The 12,057-nt window shown below is 39.7% G+C and overlaps 1 protein-coding gene across 1 annotated transcript in view; it reads right to left on the reverse strand.

Annotated features, from left to right (window-relative positions):
* TENM4 (teneurin transmembrane protein 4) overlaps positions 1–12,057 on the reverse strand; it is a 3,002,963-nt gene that overhangs the window by 1,847,773 nt on the left and 1,143,133 nt on the right. Inside the window, exon 4 of the mRNA XM_063608694.1 lies at positions 11,317–11,370. The gene's annotated coding sequence lies outside the window, so the exon portion shown is untranslated. The remainder of the gene's footprint in view (positions 1–11,316; positions 11,371–12,057) is intronic.

The following is a 12,057-nucleotide window of genomic DNA, read 5'->3' on the forward strand; positions in this document are numbered from 1 at the left end:
GAATGCTTAAGATCAGCATGGAAAGACCATCTAAGGGATTTTGTTGTTATCTGTGTTTTGTTTTTTTCCCCATGAAAAGTGCATTTGTTAACTCCAAGTGTGCATTATTTTCTTTGTTCTAATTCAGAAATGACATAGTAAGAAAAAAATCCTGCTCTCAGTATATTTCCAACTTGTTCAAACATAAACAAATTTTGGTCCAACTTGTTCTTATGAGATTTTAGCACTGTTTCTTGGTTGAAAGAGGGGAATAAATACTGGGGGTCTTGTTTTCAAATTTGTCATTTTATTTATAGGTTGGAATTTGCCTTTAAACTTTTCATATTACTGAATTGAAGGAAAATATCCTGGAAAAGAGTCCCCATCATTACTCATATTTCCACTGAGGCACAGCATAGCAGGGCAGGAGAGAACAGAAGATGGCCACCTAGGCTGAGGAGGCAAGACAGCCAGGGAAGGTTTCCTGAAGGAAGTTGTACACTTACATGTCACTAAATTTAAAAACAAGAAAAGTTTTTCAAAATCACTAGCCAGGTGTATTTCAGAAAATGCTATTCTAGAAAAGAATTCTATCAGTCAGAGAGGTGAATGTGACCAAGGAGGCAGGTCAGGGAGATGGCAGTGTGACCTGCCATGGCCAGCTTTGAAGGAAGACGTCATGAGCCAAGAAGTGCAGGCAGTCCCTAGAAGCTGAGAAAAGCACAGAAAATCCTTCCATGGAGTTTCCAGAACGGAATGCAGTCCTGCTGACACCTTGTCTTTAGTCCAGTGAGACCTATCTCAATTCTGACCTACAAAACCATAAGATGGCCGAAAAGGAACAGCTCCGGTCTGCAGCATCCAGTGAGATAAATGCAGAAGGCAGGTGATTTCTGCATTTCCAACTGAGGTACATAGCTCATCTCACTGAGACTGGTCAGACAGTGGGTGCAGCCCATGGAGGATGAGCCAAAGCAAGGTGGGGCATCGCTTCACCTAGGAAATGAAAGAGGTAGGGTTACTCCCTCCCTTAGACAAGGGAAGCTGTGAGGGACTGTGCCTTGAGGAACGGTGCACTCCAGCCCAGATACTACGCTTTTCCCACAATCTTCACAACCCACAGACCAGAAGATTCCCTTGGGTGCCTATGCCACCAGGGCCCTGGGTTTCAGGCACAAAACTGGGCAGCCATTTGGGCAGACAGCAAGCTAGCTGCAGGAGTTTTTTGTTTGTTTTTGTTTTTGTTTTTCATACCCCAGTGGTGCCTGGAACACCAGCAAGACAGAACCATTCATTTCCCTGGAAAGGAGGCTGAAGCCAGGGAGCCAAGTGGTCTAGCTCAGCAGATCCCACCCCCACAAAGACCAGCAAGCTACTATCCACTGGCTTGAAATTCTCACTGCCCGCATAGCAGTCTGAAGTCGGCCTAGGACGCTCCAGATTGGTAGGGGTAGGGGTGTCCACCATTACTGAGGCTTGAGTAGGCAGTTTTCCCCTCACAGCGTAAACAAAGCCGCAGGGGAAGTTCCAACTGGGCAGGGCCCTCCACAGCTCAGCAAAGCCACTGTAGCCAGACTGCCTCTCTCGATTCCTCCTCTTTGGGCAGGGCATCTCTGGAAAAAAGGTGGCAGCCCCAGTCAGGGGATTATAGAATAAACACTCATCTCCCTGGGACAGAGCACCTAGGGGAAGGGGCAGCTGTGGGAGCAGCTTCAGCGGACTTAAGCATTCCTGCCTGCTGGCTCTGAAGAGAGCAGTGGTTCTCCCAGCACAGCACTCAAGCTCTGCTAAGGGACAGACACCCTCCTCAAGTAGGTCCCTGACCCCCGTGCTTCCTGAAAGGAGAGACACCTCCCAGCAGGGGTTGACAGACACCTCATACAGGAGAGCTCTGGCTGGTATCTGGTGGGTGCTCCTCTGGGACAAAGCATCCAGAGGAAGGAACAGGCAACAATCTTTGCTTTTCTGCAGCCTCTGCTGGCGACACCCAGGAAGCCAGGGTCTGGAGTGGACCTCCAGCAAACTCCGACAGACCTGCAGCAGAGTCGTCTTACTCTTAGGAGGAAAACTAACTAACAGAAAGGAGGAACATCAACATTAACAAAAAAGATGTCCATGCAGAAACCCCATCCGAAGGTTACCAACATCAAAGTTCAAAGGTAGGTAAACCCACAAAGATGGGGAGAAACCAGCACAAAAAGGCTGAAAATTCCAAAAAGCAGAATGCCTCTTCTTTTCCAAAGGATTACAACTCCTCACCAGCAAGGGAACAAAACTGGATGGAGAATGAGTTTGATGAATTGACAGAAATAGGCTTCAGAAGGTGGGTAATAATGAACTCCTCTGAGCTAAAGGAGCCTGTTCTAACCCAATGCAAGGAAGCTAAGAACCTTGAAAAAAGGTTAGAGGAATTGCTAACTAGAGTTACCCACAAAGGGAAGCCCATCAGACTAACAGCGGATCTCTCTGCAGAAACCCTACAAGCCAGAAGAGAGTGGGGGCCACTATTCAATATTCTTAAAGACAAGAATTTTCAACCCAGAATTGCATATCCAGCCAAACTAAACTTCATAAGTGAAGGAGAAATAAAATCCTTTACAGACAAGTAAATGCTGAGAGATTTTGTCACTACCAGGCCTGCCTTACAAGAGCTCCTGAAGAAAGCACTAAACATGGAAAGGAACAACTGGTACCAGCCAATGCGAAAATACACCAAATTATAAAAACCATTGACACTATGAAGAAACTACATCAACTAACGGTCAAAATAACCAGCTAGCAACATGATGACAGGATCAAATTCACGCTTAACAATATCAGCCTTAAAAGTAAATGGGCTAAATGCCCCAATTAAAAGACATAAACTGGCAAATTGTATAAAGAGTCAAGATCCATCGGTGTGCTGTGTTCAGGAGACCCAGCACATGTGCAAAACACACATAGGCTCAAAATAAAGGGATAGAGGATGATTTATCAAGAAAATGGAAAGCAAAAAAAGCAGGGGTTGCAATCCTAGTCTCTGATAAAACAGACTTTACACCAACAAAGATCAAAAGAGACAAAGAAAGGTATTACATAATGGTAAAGGGATCACTGCAACAAGAAGAGCTAACTATCCTAAATATATATGCACCCAATACAGGAGCACCCAGATTCATACAGCAAATTCTTAGAGACCTACAAAGAGACTTTGACTCCCACATAATAATAGTGGGAGACTTTAACACCCCACTGTCAATATTAGACAGATCAATGAGAGAGAAAATCAACAAGGATATTCAGGACTTGAACTCAGCTCTGGACCAAGCAGACCTAACAGTCATCTACAGAACTCTCCACCCCAAATCAACAGAAGACACATTCTTTTCAGCACCACATTGCACTTTTTCTAAAATCGACCACATAATTGGAAGTAAAACACTCCTCAACAAATGCAAAGGAACAGAAATCATAACAAACAGTCTCTCAGACCACAGTGCAATCAAATTAGAACTCAGGATTAAGAAACTCGCTCAAAATGGCACAACTACAAGGAAACAGAACAAGCTGCTCCTGAATGACTACTGAGTGAATAATGAAATGAAGGCAGAAATAAATAAGTTCTTTGAAACCAGTGAGAACAAAGACACAATGTAACAGAATCTCTGGGAAACAGCTAAAGCAGTGTTTAGAGGGAAATTTATAGCACTAAGTGCCCACAAGACAAAGCAGGAAAGTTCTAAAATTGAGACTCTAACATCACAATTAAGAGAACTAGAGAAGCAAGAGCAAACAAATTCAAAAGCTAGCAGAAGACGAGACTTAACTAAGATCAGAGAAGAACTGAAGGAGATTGAGACACGAAAATTCCTTCAAAAAAATCAATGAAGCGAGGAGCTGGTTTTTTGAAAAGACCACTCGCCAGACTAGTAAAGAAGAAAACTGAGAAAAATCAAATAGATGCAATAAAAAATGATAAAGGGGATATCACAACTGATCTCACAGAAACACAAACTACCATCACAGAATACTATAAACACCTCTACACAAATAAACTGGAAAATCTAGAAGAAATGGATAAATTCCTGGACACATACACCCTCCCAAGTCTAAACCAGGAAGAAGTCAAATCCCTGAATAGACCAATAACAAGATCTGAAATTGAGGCAGTAATTAATAGCCTATAAACCAAAAAAAGTCCAGGACTGGATGGATTCACAGCCAAATTCTACCAGAGGTACAAAGAGGAGCTGGTACCATTCCTTCTGAAGCTATTCCAAACAATAGAAAAAGAGGGACTCCTCCCTAACTCATTTTATGAGGCCAGAATCATCCTGATACCAAAACCTGGCAGAGACACAATAAAAAAAAGGAAAAATTCAGGCCAATATCCCTGATGAACATTGATGCAAAAATCCTCAATAAAATACTGGCAAACTGAATCCAGCAGCACATCAAAAAGCTTATCCACCGTGATCAAGTCGGCTTCATCCCTGGGATGCAAGGCTGGTTCAACATACGCAAATCAACAAATGTAACCCATCACATAAACAGAACCAATGACAAAAACCACATGATTATCTCCATAGATGCAGAAAAGGCCTTTGATAAAATTCAACACCCCTTCATGCTAAAAACTCTCAGTAAACTAGGTATTGATGGAACATATCTCAAAATAATAAGAGCTATTTATGACAAACCCACAGCCAATCTCATACTGAATGGGCAAAACTGGAAGCATTCCATTTGAAAACTGGCACAAGACAAGGATGCCCTCTCTCACCACTCCTATTCAACATAGTATTGGAAGTTCTGGCCAGGGCAATCAGGCAAGAGAAGGAAATAAAGGGTATTGAGATAGGAAGAGAGAAAGTAAAATTGTCTCTGTTTGCAGATGACATGATTGTATATTTAGAATATTCCATTGTCTCAGCCCAAAAGCTCCTTAAGCCAATAAGTAACTTCAGCAAAGTCTCAGGACAAAACATCAATGTGCAAAAATCACAAGCATTCCTATACATCAATAATAGACAGAGAGCCAGATCATGAGTGAACACTCATTCACAAATGCTACAAAGAAAATAAAATACCTAGGCATAAAACTTATAAGGGATGTGAAGGACCTCTTCAAGGAGAACTACAAACCAATGCTCAAGGAAATAAGAGAGGACACAAACAAATAGAAAAACATTCCATCCTCATGAATAGGAAGAATCAATATAATGAAAATGGCCAAACTGCCCAAAGTAACTTATAGATTCAATGCAATCCCCATCAAGCTGCCATTGACTTTCTTCTCACAATTAGAAAAAATTACTTTAAATTTTATATGGAAGCAAAAAAGAGTCCGCATAGCCAAGACAACTCTAAGCAAAAAGAACAAAGCTGAAGGCATCATGCTTCCTGACTTCAAACTATACTACAAGGCTACAGTAACCAAAACAGCATGGTACTGGTAGCAAAACAGATATATAAGCCAATGGAAGAGAACAAGGGCCTCAGAAATAACACCACACATCTACAACCATCTGATCTTTGACAAACCTGACAAAAACAACCAATGGGGAAAGGATTCCCTATTTAATAAATGGTTCTGGGAAAACTGGCTAGCCATATGCAGAAAACTGAAACTGGACCCCTTCCTTACACCGTATACAAAAATTAACCCAAGATGGATTAAAGACTTAAATGTAAGACCTAAAACCATAAAAACCCTAGAAGAAAACCTAGGCAATACCATTCAGGACATAGGCATGGGCAAGGACTTCATGTCTAAAACACCAAAAGCAATGGCAACAAAAGCCAAAATTGACAAATGGGATCTAATTAAACTAAAGAGCTTCTGCACAGCAAAAGAAACTACCATCAGAGTGAAAAGGCAACCTACAGAATGGGAGAAAATTTTTGCAATCCATCCATCTGACAAAGGGCTAATATCCAGAGTCTACAAAGAACTTAAACAAATTTACAAGAAAAAAAAACCCCCATCAAAAAGTGGGTGAAGGATATGAACAGACACTTCTCAAAAGAAGACATTTGTGTAGCCAACAGACATATAAAGAAAAGCTCATCATCACTAGTCATTAGAGAAATGCAAATCAAAACCACAATGAGATACCATCTCACGCCAGACAGAATGGCAATCATTAAAAAATCAGGAAACAACAGTTGCTGGAGAGGATGTGGAGAAATAGAAACACTTTTACACTGTTGGTGGGAATGTAAATTACTTCCATTTTGGAATACAGTGCAGTGATTCCTCAAGAATCTAGAGCTAGAAATACTATTTGACCCAGCAATCCCATTATTGGGTATATACCCAAAGGATTATAAATTATTCTGCTATGAAGACACATGCACATGTATGTTTATTGTGACACTGTTCACAATAGCAAAGACTTGGAACCAACTCAAATGTCCATCAATGATAGACTGGATAAAGAAAATGTGGCATATATACACCATGGAATACCATGCAGCCACAGAAAAGGATGAGTTCATGTCCTTTGCAGGGACATGGATGCAGCTGGAAACCATCATTCTCAGCCAACTAACACAAGAACAGAAAACCAAACACTGCATGTTCTCACTCATAAGTGGGAGTTGAACAATGAGAACACATGGATGCAGGGAGGGGAATATCACACACTGGGGCCTGCCTGGGGGTGGGGGGGCTAGGGGAGGGATAGCATTAGGAGAAATACCTAATGTAGATCATGAGTTGATGGGTGCAGCCAGCCACCATGGCATGTGTATACCTATGTAACAAACCTGCATGTTCTGCACATGTACCCTGAACTTAAAGTATAATAATAAAAAAAATTCCATCTTTACCTTCTCCCGTGTATTACATACACCCTGATTGATTTGATACTAATTTTCTTTGCATTTGTTTTAAAGTCTAAAACTAATTATTTACCTGTTGATGTATTGGAAAACTTCAAGAGGCAAAACTGAGAGTTGGATTTCGTAAAGGAACTGATTATTAATTCTTATGGCTATTGAAAGCAGTTTGGAGAAGTCGTTTTGTTTCACTACATTAAAAAAAAAATCTTTTGAAAATTATCTAAAGTGTGGCATCTTCCTCAAGGTATCCCATGCCACATGCCAAATAAAAATATTGATGTGGTCTGCTGCACTATTCCACTAACATTTATTTTGAAGTCATACATTTTCCTCTTATCTTAGAGAAAAAAAAAACCCTTCCACCTGCATAATTTATAATTTAAGAAGTTTTGTTAGATCAAAAGGAAAGAAAGAATGAACAGAAGCAAAGAGTGTAAAAAGCTTTAATATTTGAGTGATCGCACCATACTTTGTGTGGCCTTTCTCCCTGCTGCTGTAAGCAGAAGCAGAAAAAAGAAACCAGAGAGAGTGCGATTTGTTCAAGGTTGTTCAATGTGAGTCAGAAAAGACCGGCTATTTGAATGCAAGGCAGGGCCAACATCTTTCTCCCCTAAAAAGGTATTTTTGTATGTGATTGGTTTCAATCCCAACAAGTAAACACAATCATATTTCATACATTTCAAGCAGCAAACAAGGCATAACTGTTTTTCTTAAGGGGAGGAGTGTTGGGAGGCTTCAGGGGAGAAATATTTACTATATAACAAAATATATAAAAATGCTACTCAATGAGAGGGTGGTAGAGATGTGTATGGGCTCCCTGGAACAAATATTGAGGGTTGGAAGCGACCAGGTGGAAGTGCATATAGAGATTATGAGGGAGAAGGAACTAGGGGGACAGTTTGTGCTACTGCTCCCTGCAACTTCTTAAGGGCCTTTATACTTTCCACCTCTGTGAGGCCTTCTAATGCCTCCTCACCCTCCCTAACTGTCCCAAGTAAATCCTTTCTCCACGGTTCACAGCTAGTCCATGTGTAAGACAATATAACCCTCTGATTAAAAGCTCATCTATACAGTTAAATAGCACTGCACTCAAATCCAAAAGCAATTTGCTACCAGTTTAGGGGCTTTTGGCAAGCTAATTCAGCCCTCTTAGCCTCAGGCTTTCTCATATGAAAAAATAATGGGAATAACAGTGTCTGCTGCAGAGGTTCTTATAGAATTAAATGAGAGAATCCATGCATGTGCTCAATGCACTGCCTGACAATGATGAATAAATGGCAGAAAGTGTTATCACTTTCATGGCATATTTTGTATATATCATTTTCATTCGCTTGTCTTCACATGAAGAATGTTGGCTTTCTCAAATAGCCTGTAAGTAAAACATGAGGTTACTTTGAAGCCTATCCAGTAGACTTTGATCCTGAATTAGAGTTTCTTCTCATTAAAGAATTTAGCCATAATCCTGAGCCATCTGTGGCTGTGAGAATAAATCTGCTCTGTCCAGAAGTGACATTCCATTCCTTTATAACTCTCTTTTCTTTTGCCCATGTTGGGCTCAGAATGAGATACTCCAAAATTAAGAAAATAGCGGAAGCATCAAGGTCTCTCTGACTTCTCCTGGTTTCTTCCCCTGAAGATTGGCATATGATAGGTGTCCTGTCCTATATCCAGAGGGAGTAATGCCATGCAGTGATGCCAAGAAGAAACTGAACAAATAGCCCTTGCTAAGCTCCCCTCAGGTTATTGCCATTAGATCGTAAGCTTTTGTCCTCCAATCATACTTCTGCATGACTGTCGGTAAAAATTTGCAGTTTTCCCTGGGAACTTTGTCTTCATTTCTGAAGACTCCCATGTCATATAAAATTTTCATTAAATACATTTGTTATGCTTTTCTTTTGTTGCTCTGTCTTTTGTTATAGGGTGGGGAAATAACTTTTTTTCTCCCATACCCATCTTGTCTACCCCAGGATGTATCCTCCTTACTGAAAGATCTTATTCATAAACTCACATGTTGCTCTATGTTTGTAGACTGCTAACCTAATCCTTAGCTATTAGGAAATCATTGTAATTTTTTTTGACATGGCGTCTCACTGTGTTGTCCAGGCTGAAGTGTAGTGGCACCATCTTGACTCACTGCAACCACCGCCTCTCAGGTTCAAGCAATTCTCCTGCCTCAGCCTCCCAAGTAGCTGGGATTACAGACACCTGCCACCATGTTGTTTGGTTCACCCTATGGAGTCAACATTTTTCAGTAATGGGAAGGGTTATAAAATCCCTTTGGCAGGAAACAGCTTAGTTTGATGGTGAAATTCCACTGGACAGCACCGTGATATTCTCTATATAAAACCATTTAACCTCCACAGAGAGATGGACATTGGAACATTACTATTATTATTATTATTATTATTATTATATGTTCAACATTGTTTAAGTTGTTCAGTTACTTCTGAAGAGAGGCAGAGCTGTGATATCCTGATTTTTAAGCTACTAAGTTTTCATCTTTCATCCTCAGTCTCTAGTACAAAGAGACTGAGGACAAATTTCAGAGGAAGAGGGATTACAGTCAGGCCTAACATTATAGTAAGGGAATCTGAAAATGCAACTGAAAATTTTTAGAGCTTAATCTAAGGAATAGCATTTGAGTAAATTATAAGGAAATATAGGGTTAAGTCAGATGGAAGTGGTACAGAGAAAATAGGGTTAGAATATAAGTCATTAAAGCCAGCATGAATAAGAAAGAACATGAAGCAGAGTAGAGGCTGGCAGATGAGACTGTTAGTTTTGTTGCTGAGGTTCTAAGTCACTGGAGATGTGAAAGGTTAGGTAGTAGACAAGAGGTGGGAGTTGCCATCATGAGGAACTCTCAGACCTCCAAGGCCCAGAGACTGCACTGGAGCCACTTAGGAAAAACCTACCTTTCTTTGGCTCCTCTTGTCTGTTACAGGATGTTTTCTTCTTAATAGAGGACCTTATTCCTAAGCTTGGACATTTTTGTGTCTTACTCCTCACCCTTTCCACCCATCTCAACCTGGTAAGAGTTGGTACAGAGAAAATAACAATTCACCAAAGCTAAAGTCAGCTATGAATGCAGAGGAGTTAATTTGGTTATGTAAGAATAACAGAATTAAGGAAAAGGAATGCAAGGCATAAAGTGGAAACAAGAGACCCCTAAAGAAGTTTTGGCATGAAAGTTGAAGAAAGGTATTGGAAAGGTTTTCTAGGTAGCAAAAAGCATGGGCAGGTGGATGTGAATCCAGTATGAGATGGGCTTGCCTTTGGAGGACTGGATGGGAAGTAATGTTATCTTGAGAAAATCATGTTCAATAAAGAAGGAGAAGAAATGAGCAGCATGAGTGTTTATTGGATATAACATGTGCTTATTAATTTGTACACATCAACTTATAAAATGTGTACCACATTCCTATGAAATTGGCATTATTGTCTGAGAAAAAGTATCTTACAGAATAGAACTCTGAGAACAAATTGTATTTTCTCCCCATCTAATGTCTAGGTATAAATCAAAGCCATGCCCCAATATAGATAATTCTGAATGCTGCATTCTTACTTGATATCTTGCCTCTATATTTTCTATTGAGATTAAACATTTTTCACTATTATAACTTTTAACAGATGCATAATATTCCACCATGTGGTTATGCCATTGTTTATTTAACAAACTCCAAATTATTAGGTAGTGGGCTTTCTCCCCAAGGTTTCATTATTTTAAATAATTCCACAGTAAAAATATTGCATATAAATTTTAAAATTAGTTTTTAATTTTTCCTTAAATGATGACTCTAAATTGAATAAGTAAATCAACAGGCATACATAATTTTAAGACTTTACTTACATATTTTCTTGCTTCAAAGAAAAGTCATTTAGTTTACACTAGGAAAGCAATTTCAAAACCAGAAACAATAAGACTGAGAAGCCAGTACCTAAAGGCTCTTCTGAGAATTCGGATTGCACCAGAGAAGTCAACACTCACTGGAGCAACACATTATTCTGGCCCTGACCAATCCATTCTCACTTCCCCTGATGCAGAATCAGTTTCAAAGCATGTGTTGTGTCTAGACTGTTTCTATTCAGCTTGCTGAAAAGAATGCCACAACACACCTGTCCCCCAAAATGAGTAGGAAGAGTCTTAATATATCATAGCCCCTTAAGTTCCCTCTCAAGCCAGCAGACAAATTCCTGAGTGATAATTCCAGTCTAGCTGTCTTTTCTCACAATCTTACCATTACTCAACAGCATCCCAACCAATACAAAATAATTGTCCATATATTTTCTGTACATATAGGCATACCACACTTCACTAATTTGAGGCCAAAGGATCAAAATAATAATTGCTTTACCCACCTGCATGTTTGCTGTATGTAACTCAGACCTTTGCAAGAATCTGACCAAACAAGGTGCAACCAGACCAAACTAGAAAGCCAGCTTGGTTAAATTTCTGTTCACCACAGGATTGCTGAATGTGTGTGTGTTCACAGCAGCCCCCAAATGGCTTACCTCATTCAATCTTGCCTTTTCAGTCCAATCGGTGCAGTGAAAATGTCGACTTATCTGGAAAAGGGGAAATACAGGAGCATAATAAGTAGGACGAAAAATAGAAAGATGTGTAATATAAAGCATGCGGTACTTTTTTCAGTACAAATAATAGAATCTCACTTCATATTTTGGGAAAGTAACAAAAAGTCAATAAGAGAAAATCATGTTCTTATCAAGTGACTCAAAATCCCCTACAGAGTTCAGACCCACGTTCAGTCTAGCCTTCAGAAATGACCTGGCAAAATGAAGCAAGAGTCATTTTAGAGTCGTTAAATCTCTAACTTCAATTTTCTTAACAAAAAGAGACACAGCAGTACCTTAGCTCATTAGCTCAGGGAGGGGTCTGGCAAATGAATCCAGTCTAATTACAGAATGCCTGTGAGATAGCAAGTGCAACATGTGTATGATCTTCCAGGATCTGACTTCTTCAAAGTTATAACCCACATGTTAATAAGCAACTGAAATTCATGCTGGCATGGAAGCAATGAGTCTAATCCTAAATCTGTAATCAGATACTTGGGCATGAGCAAGTTCCATAGCATGAAAGAATACTGAAAATATTTGAATGCATTAAAATTTATAATTTCAAAAATTGTAATAAGGTAGGTTTTCTTTATATAAAATTAATTATGATTTAAATGCTTTTCTATTTATAAAATAATTAAGAGTATAACTAAATTTCACCAAAACCCTGTAATTCCT

The sequence above is a fragment of the Pan paniscus genome, chromosome 9 (genome assembly GCF_029289425.2).
Source record: "Pan paniscus chromosome 9, NHGRI_mPanPan1-v2.0_pri, whole genome shotgun sequence".
Classification (NCBI taxonomy): domain Eukaryota; kingdom Metazoa; phylum Chordata; class Mammalia; order Primates; family Hominidae; genus Pan; species Pan paniscus.